This window comes from Lissotriton helveticus, chromosome 10, assembly GCF_964261635.1.
Source record: "Lissotriton helveticus chromosome 10, aLisHel1.1, whole genome shotgun sequence".
Classification (NCBI taxonomy): domain Eukaryota; kingdom Metazoa; phylum Chordata; class Amphibia; order Caudata; family Salamandridae; genus Lissotriton; species Lissotriton helveticus.
The window spans coordinates 613018059-613031073 of record NC_136071.1 but is presented as its reverse complement, the minus strand read 5'-3'; the positions used below and the strand labels follow the sequence as shown (position 1 = coordinate 613031073).

The 13015-nt window shown below is 45.9% G+C and overlaps 1 protein-coding gene across 1 annotated transcript in view; it reads right to left on the bottom strand.

Moving 5' to 3' along the window:
* The window catches only part of LOC144784068 (uncharacterized), a 1315621-nt gene that overhangs the window by 1154265 nt on the left and 148341 nt on the right, over nt 1–13015 (bottom strand). The window lies entirely within an intron of this gene.

The window sequence follows — 13015 nt, the reverse complement described above, 5'->3', positions numbered from 1 at the left end:
GTGGACTTCATACGTAGGGAAGCAAGGTTTGGGAGGGTGGGTGATGTGCAGTCTCTGGGTCTTGGCTATTTTTACCCCAAAAGATATATATTGAAGGAAGTTTTGACGACTTTGAGTGCCATTCTGAATCTATCGCCCACTTTGGATGCTGTTCATCAGATCAGTGATCTTCATGAACAGTGTTTCATTAAACTCAAGGCCCTCCTGACTCTACCGCCAAAACGAGGGAAAGAGATGGTAACGGGTTGCCGGAAAAAATGGTATAATAAGAACTGCAGGGCTGCACATAGTAACCTAATTAAAGCCATTAAATCTAGGGATACCTGTGATATTAAAACGGCACGTCAAATGTATAAAAAAGCCCAGTGGGAGGCGAGGAGAGAGTGGGACGAGTGCCATTGGTCCGATCTTTTTGAGGCCTGCGTATCCCCGAACCAGGTAAAATTCGGGGAAATTGTGAAATGGGGTAGGAACCCCGATTCTCAAACCCCAGCAAACTATGTGTCTGCGGAAGAATGGGTGGACTTTTTCTCCTGTCAGTTTAAGGATCCGGACCTAGAACCTCTTAATGGGCAAGAGAAGCAGGTACCTCTGCACCCTGTCCACAGTCACTCGCTAGTCTTTACGACTATTGATACCGAGTCTGCTCTCCGTCTGGTCCAGTCGGGGAAAGCCCCAGGGATGGACTCTATTCCGGCAGACTTATTTAAAACAAACCTCCAACTATGGGTTCCCTATATAACCTTGATCGCCAATGCTATCGCTAAGGGGGCAAGGATCCCAGAGTCCTGGAAAGGGGCGGAAATTCTTCCCATTTTTAAAAAAGGGGACCGTTCGGCACCGGGCAATTACCGCCCTATAAGTTTAATCGACTCCCTACAAAAAATTATTGCCAGGATGGTCCTTGCCAGAGTCCAAGGGTGGATGGAGATGGAAAGCATTCTCTCCCCATTGCAGGCGGGCTTTAGACCAGGCACCAGCACCATCGACCAGGTTTTCAGATTTACTCTGATATACTGGAAGGTGGTGCTGTTGGGCGGTGGATATATCTATGCCGCCTTTGTAGACCTAAAGTCGGCCTTCGATCTTGTGCCAAGGGCTAAACTGTGGGCGGTCTTGAGAAACTTGGGATTACCGCTAGACCTCATAGACCTTGTGGTTAGATTACACAAGGGCAATTTTGCCAAGGTAAGGTGGGGAGGCCAAGGGCAGGGGACGGATAGCTTCCCCGTAACACGAGGTGTCCGTCAGGGGTGTGTCTTGGCACCTACCCTTTTTTTATTGTTCATTGATCAGGTGGTGAAGTTTTTTGCTGATACCCCCACCGATGCTCCTTCCTTAGGTGGGTCTAAGTTTCCAATGCTCATGTTCGCAGATGACACTCTTCTCCTCTCAATGACATGTAGAGGCCTGCAAACTGCACTTAATAGGTTTGAGGAGTTCGGCAAATTAAACGATCTGCAAATAAACGTGAGCTAGACCAAATTCATGGTCCTAACCAAAAATCGTCCTATTAAAAGTTTTGTTAGCATGAATGGTGTCAGTCTTGAACAAGTGGAGGTTATGACATACCTTGGAGTGACCATAGACTATCGCCTTCGCTGGAAACCCCAGATTGATGCGCTCCATTTAAAATTTGCACGCCTTACGGGCTGCTTAATTCAGGAGCAAAAAATGTCGCTAACCAAACGGGTTACACCAGCACTTAGGATCTACGAAGCCAAATCAGTTCTGCCATTTTGTATGGGGCTACAAGGACCTATCGTCATTGGTAAAAGTTCAAAATAAATTCATGCGGAATTTGGTAGGTCTTCCCCAATCTACACCAATCAAACCACTCTTGTTGGATATGGGTTGTAAACCCATCAACGAGATGGCTCGATATCGGCTAGTAGCATTGTGGAGACGGATCTGGACGTCACCGGATTTAAGTCTCTTTGCCAGCGAATTGGCGGAAGTGAGATCACCACTGGGTTCTAGCAATATTCCCTGGCTACGTGAGGTGAAACAAATTTTGGAAGACATGGGTCTTAACCAACTGTGGGTTTCTCCGGGGTCCACTACTTTCCCGACGAAGCAAGTTTTTCAAGCACTTTATTGGGCATCTGTTAAACCTCCATCTGTTGTGCAATCTGATGCTACCAACTTGTCAGGTAGATTTTTGGTCCACAAATTGGATCCTTCCTTTTCTGGAGAACTATTGGGACGTTATCATAAAAACTCTAGACAAAAAACTTTACCATCAGTTTCGAGTCGGGTCCCTGCCAGTAAGGTCCTTTACCAAAAATTGGTCTGCTCATTCTAATGATTTGTGCCCCTGGTGTGCTGACCATAAGGAGAGTGTGGGTCATTTCCTCTTTGCATGTCCCGCCTATCATGCCCCTAGAATTAAATGGATTAGGCCCATCTGTCGTCGAATGAAAATTAGAGGGAGCACTGAGGCTTTGTGGGTGCTACGTACCAACACTTCAGAGATGGTGGTAATAGGTGTGGCCAAGTTCTTGGGGTGGGCGTGGATCATCAGAGCCAGACACTTGCAGTCACTTGATCCTTAATCTTAGCTGGGTATTTCATACATTGGGTCTTTAATACACTGTTTATTTTTTTTTTTAATGATGAAATGTTTTAAGTATATATGGTGTTTTTAATTCGTTTTATGTATCTTTTATCTCCTTTTGTACAATTGTCTTTTATGATGCAAAAATCGAAATAAAGACGTATGAAACCTGAAACCTGAATATGTGGAATCATGCTAAGTATGGTGTCAGCGCAAGCTTTGCACTTGCAGTATCTCTTTTAGAAAGTGTGTGGAGTGCATTTGTGCAACTCTTTTGGTAATAAATTGTTGAGGAAGCACATACACTGAAATAAATGCTAGGTCCCTCTAAAATGCGTGTACTATTTGTAATATATGGCTATAAGTCCACAAGACGTGTTTTAACACAAAGCATATTTTCCAAGTACTTTACTGCTTTTATTTTCTGGTTTTAGGGACAATCTTAGGGGGTCATTCTGCCCGCCATCCTATCGAGACTAGGGACCGCCCGCCATAAGGACGGGGGTCCCGTGGGTGGTATTAGGATGCAGCCGCCACAGTGGCGGCCGCATCCTGCATTTATAACATTGTGGAGGGCGGTGCTCTCTGCACCGCCTGCCACAATGCCATAAATGCATGTATGCATTTGCATACACAATGTGGCAGGCACGGCGCGGTGCCTACCGCATTGTATATGCAAATGCAGGGGGTACCACAGGTACCCCCCGTGTGCATCCCCCACCCCTCCTTCACTTTAGGGGCCCGCAGGGGGCCCCCAAAGTAAAGACCGCATGCCTTTCCGTGGCAGCATCGCCGCCACGGAAAGGAACCTGCCCAGGCCCATCGTAATATGGCTGGCGGTGTCTAATAGACACCGCCACCATATTATTCCTTTTCCGCCCCGGCCGCAAGGCGACCGGGGCGGAAAAGCGGCAGTCTTTCCGTCCGCCGCGGTCCCCCCGCCATACTAATATGGCGGGGGGATTCGGGAGTGGATGGCGGGCGGATAGCCCCCGCCAGGCTGGGGTGGGCGTGGATCATCAGAGCCAGACACTTGCAGTCACTTGATCCTTAATCTTAGCTGGGTATTTCATACATTGGGTCTTTAATACACTGTTTATTTTTTTTTTTTAATGATGAAATGTTTTACGTATATATGGTGTTTTTAATTCGTTTTATGTATCTTTTATCTCCTTTTGTACAATTGTCTTTTATGATGCAAAAATCGAAATAAAGACGTATGAAACCTGAAACCTGAATATGTGGAATCATGCTAAGTATGGTGTCAGCGCAAGCTTTGCACTTGCAGTATCTCTTTTAGAAAGTGTGTGGAGTGCATTTGTGCAACTCTTTTGGTAATAAATTGTTGAGGAAGCACATACACTGAAATAAATGCTAGGTCCCTCTAAAATGCGTGTACTATTTGTAATATATGGCTATAAGTCCACAAGACGTGTTTTAACACAAAGCATATTTTCCAAGTACTTTACTGCTTTTATTTTCTGGTTTTAGGGACAATCTTAGGGGGTCATTCTGCCCGACATCCGATCGAGACTAGGGACCGCCCGCCATAAGGACGGGGGTCCGGTGGGTGGTATTAGGATGCAGCCGCCACAGTGGCGGCCGCATCCTGCATTTATAACATTGTGGAGGGCGGTGCTCTCTGCACCGCCTGCCACAATGCCATAAATGCATGTATGCATTTGCATACACAATGTGGCAGGCACGGCGCGGTGCCTACCGCATTGTATATGCAAATGCAGGGGGTACCACAGGTACCCCCCGTGTGCATCCCCCACCCCTCCTTCACTTTAGGGGCCCACAGGGGGCCCCCAAAGTAAAGACCGCATGCCTTTCCGTGGCAGCATCGCCGCCACGGAAAGGCACCTGCCCAGGCCCATCGTAATATGGCTGGCGGTGTCTAATAGACACCGCCACCATATTATTCCTTTTCCGCCCCGGCCGCAAGGCGACCGGGGCGGAAAAGCGGCAGTCTTTCCGTCCGCCGCGGTCCCCCCCGCCATACTAATATGGCGGGGGGATTCGGGAGTGGATGGCGGGCGGATTGCCCCCTCCAGGCTGGCGGTGGCTACCGCCTGCCTGGGGGGGGCAATCCGCCCGCCATCCTAATGGCCCCTTAGTCTGCTATTTTGTTCGCAAGAATGCCGAGGAGTTTTGGTGCAGAATCCTATACTGGATGTTTTAAGTGCCAACTTCCATATTACACACAGGAAAGAAAATTCACTCCCCCAGTGTCAATTGATGGACATAGCCTATAGCTATTTTTGAAGCAGTTAGCTATGGTCTCTGTGAAAAACAAGACAGAAAAATACCAATTATGTCAATGCATTTTATTCCCCCACCTTCCTCTCTCTTCTCCCTCCTTCTTCCTCCTGTCTACTTAGGCTTTATTCATTTGGCTTTTATTTTAGGTGTTGACCCCTCCACCCTTCTTCTCCCCATGCCCACGTACACATCTTTATTTGTCTTTGTTTATCCTTCCCTCTTCCTCCAATCTTTTACCCTTGTCGTTTTAACTTTTTAACTAAAGGGAACTTTTTAATAAACCTTTATTTTTCCCCCTTACTTTACCTCTTTCTCCTATGAGTGTATTTCCCATCCACTGCCTTCTACTGCAGTGGTGGAGGACCGACAGCGTGCTGTTGGTGGGTTGCAGGCTGCGGGGGAGCAGTGTTAGAGGTGGAACTCGCGCTGAAGCTACGGCCTACAGCGGGGGAAGCGAGGAGTGGGACTAATTGCGGTGCTGGCGAGGCAGAGGCTGCACGAACGTGAGGAGACGGCTGCTCCCTGCCGTGTGAGTCGCGCTGACCAGATCGTTGCAGAGAGCTCCCATGGTGGCCGGTAAACATCATCCCTCCCTTGGGGCAGTCAGTACTGCAGTGAGACGCGCCGGGCAGGCCACGGTCAGCCCTGCGCGGGGAGAACCACCCTCGTGGCGGCGGTGCTCCCCCATTCGCCCCAACATTCTGCAACTAGGCACCGGAGCTGTTGTAAATCATCGGCGGGCGACGCTGACGCCGGAGCACTCGCCGCTATACACAAAATGGCGGTCGTGGATAGTTGTGTTCCCGGCTGTCGCGAATAGATCACATTGCAGACCAGTAGTGCCCACACCATGCATAAATTGCTGTACCTATCTGCACAGACCTGCTGAGACTGGTGAGTCCGGGAGTTCAAACCTGTACAGGCTGCATATATATCCCTCGGGTTCTGGAGGCTGGGCCTGCTGCACCAACTACATTAGCCTCCCTGTCCATTTTTATTGATGCAATCGCTGTGAGAGTGAGGAGCCTGCAACAACTCACAGACTTCCAGCCAAATCCACTCTTGGGTGTAAAGGACAGGACAGGACTACAAGTTTCAAGAATCATTTTCTGACGAGGTCATAGATTCTAGCCTTCTGCAGAAGAGGAGCTGCAGTGTTGATCAAAGGGAAGTCCCAACCGCAACAAGTTACTTCAGGCCACAAAACTAAACTTTGCTGACCTTCGCCAAGACTCTGCTTGCTGGTGACATCTGGTGATATCGGAAGGGAGGCGCAGGACCGCGACCGCTACCACCACTGCACCACCGGGAACCACATCCCCCAGCATTCCATGTGGTGCGCACGCCGTGCTCAAGGCACCAGGAGGTGCTTTGAAAAGGGGCTAAGGCTCCCGCTGTGCGGGGCCAAGGGCGGGCCCATTTGAGCCTGATGGAGACCAGAAGAGGCCGGGCTGGGCCCCCCCTCTAACTCCAGTGGTTCGTCAGGTCTGAAATTCATTCTAAGTAGTTTCCTTGGGATATTAACATTTTGGGCTCTCTGTGTTTATTGACCTCTGCCTGAGATGAGTACCCGTGAAGGAAAGAGTAGACTTGCACCAGCGGGGGAAAGTGTCGCAGGGATCCTGGACCAATTCTTAATTAGGGCCAGTTCTGTCCTTGCACATGAGTTCACTCTGACTGAGCGTCGGCTATCCTTAGATTTTTTACAAACCAAACGCTCATCATTGGGCAGTCTGTCATCTGCGCCTACGCCTGAAAGCTGTTTGGCCACAGGCTCTGATTCTTGTGGCTTATTTGAGGGTGTTACTCAGTCTCCACATGCCTCGCTGGATTTATTGGCAATAGTGGAGGTCCCAAATACTGCCCCCACTGATGATTTGGTGCATGAAGGTACACCTGCTGGTACCCAAACACGTGCTGCTACAAGGTCTGTGCCCAAATCCAGACCTCAAACTAAGGAATCTACGGTAACTATGCCGGAGCCACCCATAAAGAGGAAGAGAGGAGCGGGGCCGCAAAGGCAGAAAAGCGCAAAAGTGCAGAAGGCGAACAAGAATGGCGGGACATTGATTATGACATCTCTTTGATTGCAGAATCGCAGCCTATAACTCTTAATAATGGCACTGTGAACCTTGACTCGCTGGGTGTTCCTCCTGAAGCTTTTGAGGCTCTTTGGGTGAAAATGGGGGCCATAATTTAGTCAGCTCTCTCTCCCATCCTTGATAGGTTAAGTCGTATTGAAGAAAGATTGACTAATTTTGAATCGCAGGTTGTGTCTAATCTTCATACTGTCAGTGTTGAAGCCTCTCTGATAACTACTGGTCGTGCGATTGAAATTCCATCTAATGTACTGTGCAATCCTGTACTTGCAAAATCCTCCCCGCCGACTACCTCATTATTGAATCCTAGATTTCCATCTTCAAGTAGACTTGGTGGAGAAGGTTTAACTCCTGTTGCGGGGTTGGTTCTCCTGGGTGGTCCTGTGGTTGAGGAGGGGAACATCTCCAGTGAATTTGCCCAATTAATACCGAGTACCCCAAGGGAGGCAGGTACTAGACCCCAAGGTAGCTTAGTAAGTGTCATCACACAAAGTTGCTCTAATCGTGGCATAGGCACTCAATCAACGCTGGCCAATGGACAGTCTGGCCGAAATCCCCATACCATGCATAATGGTTTGGCTTATAGCTCTGTTGAGGATGGTTTTAGAGTATTAAATCTCCCACCCGCCGCTGCACCTTTGGTAGTGGTTTTGAGGAATGTACCGACCTTGAAAAATGGGCAGCTGGAATCAACTGACCAGCTAATGGCCAAAACTATGTACTGGCTTACCTCACAATTGAAGCTAGCCGGGGCTTGGGGCTGGGACATCTGCAATCAATTGATAATGGCAAGACGGGTATGGTGGAATGGACACTCTGTGAAGGATGGGGGGGTGATTGTGTAATTGCCAACTTTAACGTCGAGTATGTTGTTAGATTTTTATTGGAACACCTTCAGAGTAGAAAGCAAGGGTGTTATCACGGGGAAATCTCCCTCTTACTACTAGGGTTTTTTTTACAGACCCGGCCATCCTTCTCTATTAGGGCGAGGAGGTTGGGTGTACCTTATAGGCCCATAGGCAGATCTTACGACCATGAATTAGTCAATAGATTCGCCCCTTTGTCTGGTTTAGACGCCTGCGATTGACTGCCTCCAGTAGCTATTTCAGTGTTAAAGGAAGTTATTATTCAACCCGTTGTTTTCCCTCTGCCTGAGATAAATACACAGTTAGTGGTGAGTATAGGGACCGTTAATCCCATTATATCTGGAGGTTCTAAATCTGGTAGTGTGGACTGTACTCCTGTCCCATGTCCTATTGGTCTGGGTAGAGTTGAACGAGCTGGTGTTTATACCCATAATGCAGAATTCTGAGCTGTAACATTGCAGGCTTAAGATCTAAAAGAGATGACCCCACTTGGCTATCCTATATAAAAGCTTTCAATATAATTTCCCTCCAGGAGCAGGGGGAAAATTTCTGGTTGGCGGCTTTATCATACTTTTTTACCTGCATGTCCAGCTTTAGCGGGTAGAGCTAAAGGTGGTCTTTTGTTTCTTCTTTCTCTGGATTTAAAAGGTTCTGTAAAAAGGCTAGAGATGGACTCTCCCCACTGTCTGTTATTGGAGCTTAGTATGCAAAACTAACCAAAGCTTCTACTAGTGAATATTTACAATTCGGGGGAGTGTGATTATGTAAATCAGCACTTAAGTACTTTGAATCATTTTCTTAAGGAATATAAGTCAAAGCAATCCACCTCTTATTATGTTTTATTAATGGGTGATTTTAATACGCACTTGTGTGACTCATACTGCTCAATTGACGATCCGCATGGCTTTAATTATGCCACAGCCCCACATTTCGAGCACACTGCACGGGGCGAGGGTCTTGAGTCCCTTTTAACTGATGCCGATCTTTTCGAAGCCACTTTTGTTAACCCTCAGGACCCGTGCCCCATGTTTAAAGCTAAATTAGAAATACCATTATAGATTATATTTTTATGTCCCCTATATTACTGAACAAGGTTATTTTTTATAACGCTCAGGAATCCCGTTGAACGACAATAATCCGGTTATTTTAATCTTGGATACTACTTGTGGTATCCTGGGCAAGGGAGGTAGGAAATGGGTCCTGAATAAGGTGATGTGTGATCAAGGTGGGAGACTTAGATGGGCCAATGTAACCCTGGATACATTCCTCAAGGGCCTGTGGGAGAAATGTTCAGAAGGTATTACTATTTGCACTAACCCCCTAAGCTCTAAGGATGCGGTACTTAGAGCTTTTGAGGGCATTTGTACTCAGATAGGCTGTGACCTAACCACAAATACTAAACCGAGAACCACTTGTGGCCCGAAGTGGTTTGATGAGAAATGCCTACATACTCACCGCTCCTTAATCTTAGCCCTGAAAAAACAACCCCGGGATCAGAATTTGATAGCCGGGTGGAGGAAGGAGTATAAGCTAGTACTTCACAGGCGGAAAAAAGGTGGTCTTTTGTTTCTTCTTTCTCTGGATTTAAAAGGTTCTGTAAAAAGGCTAGAGATGGACTCTCCCCACTGTCTGTTATTGGAGCTTAGTATGCAAAACTAACCAAAGCTTCTACTAGTGAATATTTACAATTCGGGGGAGTGTGATTATGTAAATCAGCACTTAAGTACTTTGAATCATTTTCTTAAGGAATATAAGTCAAAGCAATCCACCTCTTATTATGTTTTATTAATGGGTGATTTTAATACGCACTTGTGTGACTCATACTGCTCAATTGACGATCCGCATGGCTTTAATTATGCCACAGCCCCACATTTTGAGCATACTGCACGGGGCGAGGGTCTCGAGTCCCTTTTAACTGATGCCGATCTTTTCGAACCCACTTTTGTTAACCCTCAGGACCCGTGCCCCATGTTTAAAGCTAAAGTTAGAAATACCATTATAGATTATATTTTTATGTCCCCTATATTACTGAACAAGGTTATTTTTTATAACACTCAGGAATCCCGTTTGAGCGACAATAATCCGGTTATTTTAATCTTGGATACTACCTGTGGTATCCTGGGCAAGGGAGGTAGGAAATGGGTCCTGAATAAGGTGATGTGTGATCAAGGTGGGAGGCTTAGATGGGCCAATGTAACCCTGGATACATTCCTCAAGGGCCTGTGGGAGAAATGTTCAGAAGGTATTACTATTTGCACTAACCCCCTAAGCTCTAAGGATGCGGTACTTAGAGCTTTTGAGGGCATTTGTACTCAGATAGGCTGTGACCTAACCACAAATACTAAACCGAGAACCACTTGTGGCCCGAAGTGGTTTGATGAGAAATGCCTACATGCTCACCGCTCCTTAATCTTAGCCATGAAAAAACAACCCCGGGATCGGGAATTGATAGCCAGGTGGAGGAAGGAGTATAAGCTAGTACTTCACAGGCGGAAAAAAGTGATCAAGGATGAGGCTTGGAATTCATTACTGTCCGTGGAGGTGCTAAAGGATAGCTCCTAGTTTTGGGCCATTATAAGCTCCCCTTTTTTCTGGGGAGGACAATGAAGCTCAGGATTGTAACATTACAGAAGCCGAGTGGCTTTCTCATTTTGAGGTGATTTATGAGTCAAGGGGGCATCTGATTGCACTCCATGGCTCTCGCTATATCAAGCTAGCACCCAGATTGAGTTTAATGAGGGGGAAATTGAGAAATCTATAAGAGATACCGCTTGTAATAAAGCGCCAGGCCCAGATGGCATTCCTGCAGATCTCTTTAAAAGTAACCCTCAATTCTGGGCTAAAGTTCTTGCAAATGTTTTTAGTGCTGGGGGTTTAGGAGGGTTCCCGGCCTCTTGGTCAAAATCAGTTATTATTCCTATTTTTAAAAAGGGGCAGCGAGGGGACCCCCGGTGCTACAGACCCATATCTCTCATTGACTCCTATGTGAAAATTTTAGGAAAGGTAATCTTAACTAAAATCACAGACTGGGTAAATGAGAGGGGGATTTTGTCTAATATGCAATATGGATTTAGATGTGGGAGGAGCACTATGGATCAGTGTTTAAATCTGCATCTATTAATAGGCAAATACACTATGGCCAAGGAGGGTTGTTTGACGATGGCTTTTATGAACTTATCCAGTGTGTTTGACCTGGTTAATAGGTCTAAATTTTGAAATATTTTATTGGAAAAGGGACTCGACCCTTGTCTAGTTTATTTTCTAGCTAATCTTAATCAAGACCTCACAGCCTCGGGTAGGATATCCCAGGCTGGCGACTGTACCAGATCTTTCAACTCGGGCAGGGGAGTCCGGCAGGGATACATTTTAGCACCCCTGCTTTTTACTCTTCATCTTAATGATCTGGACAAATCACTTGTGTAGGCAGCTTTGGACATTCCGTGAGTGGAAGGCTGCCCAATCCCCGTTCTCCTATAAGCGGATGACACGGTTCTTTTAGCCCGTACTGCGGTGGGCCTCCAGCGGCTTTTAGATGCCTTTGGGGCATTCATGCACTCACTGGACTTGATTGTGAATAATGGAACGTCACACACTATGTCAGTAGGTCACAGAGCTAGAAAGACATTTTATTGTAATGGCTTGGAAGTTTCCTCCGTGTCCTCCTTCACTAACCTGGGAGTCCTATTTGATGATAGGTCATCCTTGGTTCTGCAACAAAAAGTTAAGAAGAATGCAGTCATACGAGCTTCCTCATCCCTCCTAGGGTTTGCACAGCATCTGGGGGCTAGACCGATAGAGGCTATCCTAAAGGTTTACAAGGCCAAGTGTTTGGCTATTGCGGCCTATGGATCTTCTATTTGGGGCTATAAAGATCAGGCTGGGATACAGATAGCTGAAAATAAATTTCTACGGAGTCTTTTGTCTGTACCGCAATCTACCCCTTCGTATGCCATACATCACGAGTTAGGGCTAGGCTACGTAGCTTACACTTTGAGTACAGCTCCGTTGCTTTGCTGGCTCAAAACTTGGCTGAATCCCGATTTTACCCTGAACCACATGATTTTACGGGACTGTGTTAGGTTAGACAAGTCCTCTAAAATCAAATTGCTGTCATACGTCAAAAGTATGTTATTCAAAATAGGACAGCCAGAGCTTTATGTGGAGCCTGATAAGATTCGGATAGAGGATGTGTTGTGGGTAAAATTGAATTTGAATAATTCCTTGATGCTGGGGCGAGAAGAACAGGAGCTATGTAAAGCCTTAGTTAGGGCCCATTACTTGTTAAAAACATCTATCAACATAGAACCTTACTTGGTAATTGTTAACAAGCCTTCTCATCGGTGGCTCCTTACTAGGCTCCGTTTTATTTTGATTCATTTAACATTGGGGGAGTATCAGGAATGGTGTAATCCTGATGATGCCGAGCCTTGCCAATGTGATAATTTCTCACCCCAGGATACTTCACATTTTATGATGTTCTGTGACTTTTACTCCAATATTCGCATGAGATTTTTGGTACCTGTTCTGAGAGGAAGGGGTTTGCCCCAGGTTAGACCAGCGCTAGTTTTTCTACAGTCTTTGTGTAATCCTGGTGATATTTTTAACATTGCATCTTTTCTGGTAGCGGCAGTGAGGATTAAGAATAAGGGAAATTTAAGGATGATTTCTTCTTAAGTAATAACTTACGGTCTACTGTTATTTTTATTAGGACAAGTGGTTTGACTATGGGGTGTAAATGTTTTTATCTAAATGAATTGAAATATTGTCTATCTTAATTGTTATGTTTAATGATTTGTAACATTGTTTGTGTTTGTGTTTTGTCTTTGTACTTTTATGATTGTAATCAATCGAATAAAGTGGATTGACTGACTGTCACTGCCTTCTACCACTTTAAATGTAATGTTTTCTTTCAAATACATACATTTTCTCACAAATGTTTCAGGATGTTTTGGATTTGTAATTGTTATTTTCTCATCATTGCCATTTCTATTAAACCTGATAGTGCGGAAGTCAAATTACTTTATTCAGTTCAACCTATGGCTTACAAAGTGAGCTCCAGCTCTGGACTATGTTCTTCTGCAGGCGAATGTATCTTTGCCTCTGTATTAGAATGGAGAATTTCAATAGATATCATCATCATTACAGTTGTTTAGTTCAGTCAGTGATGAGAGTTTAGGATCGGTTCAAAAACCTTTATTTCTCAGCTATGAGATTTGTTTTTTTTCGAA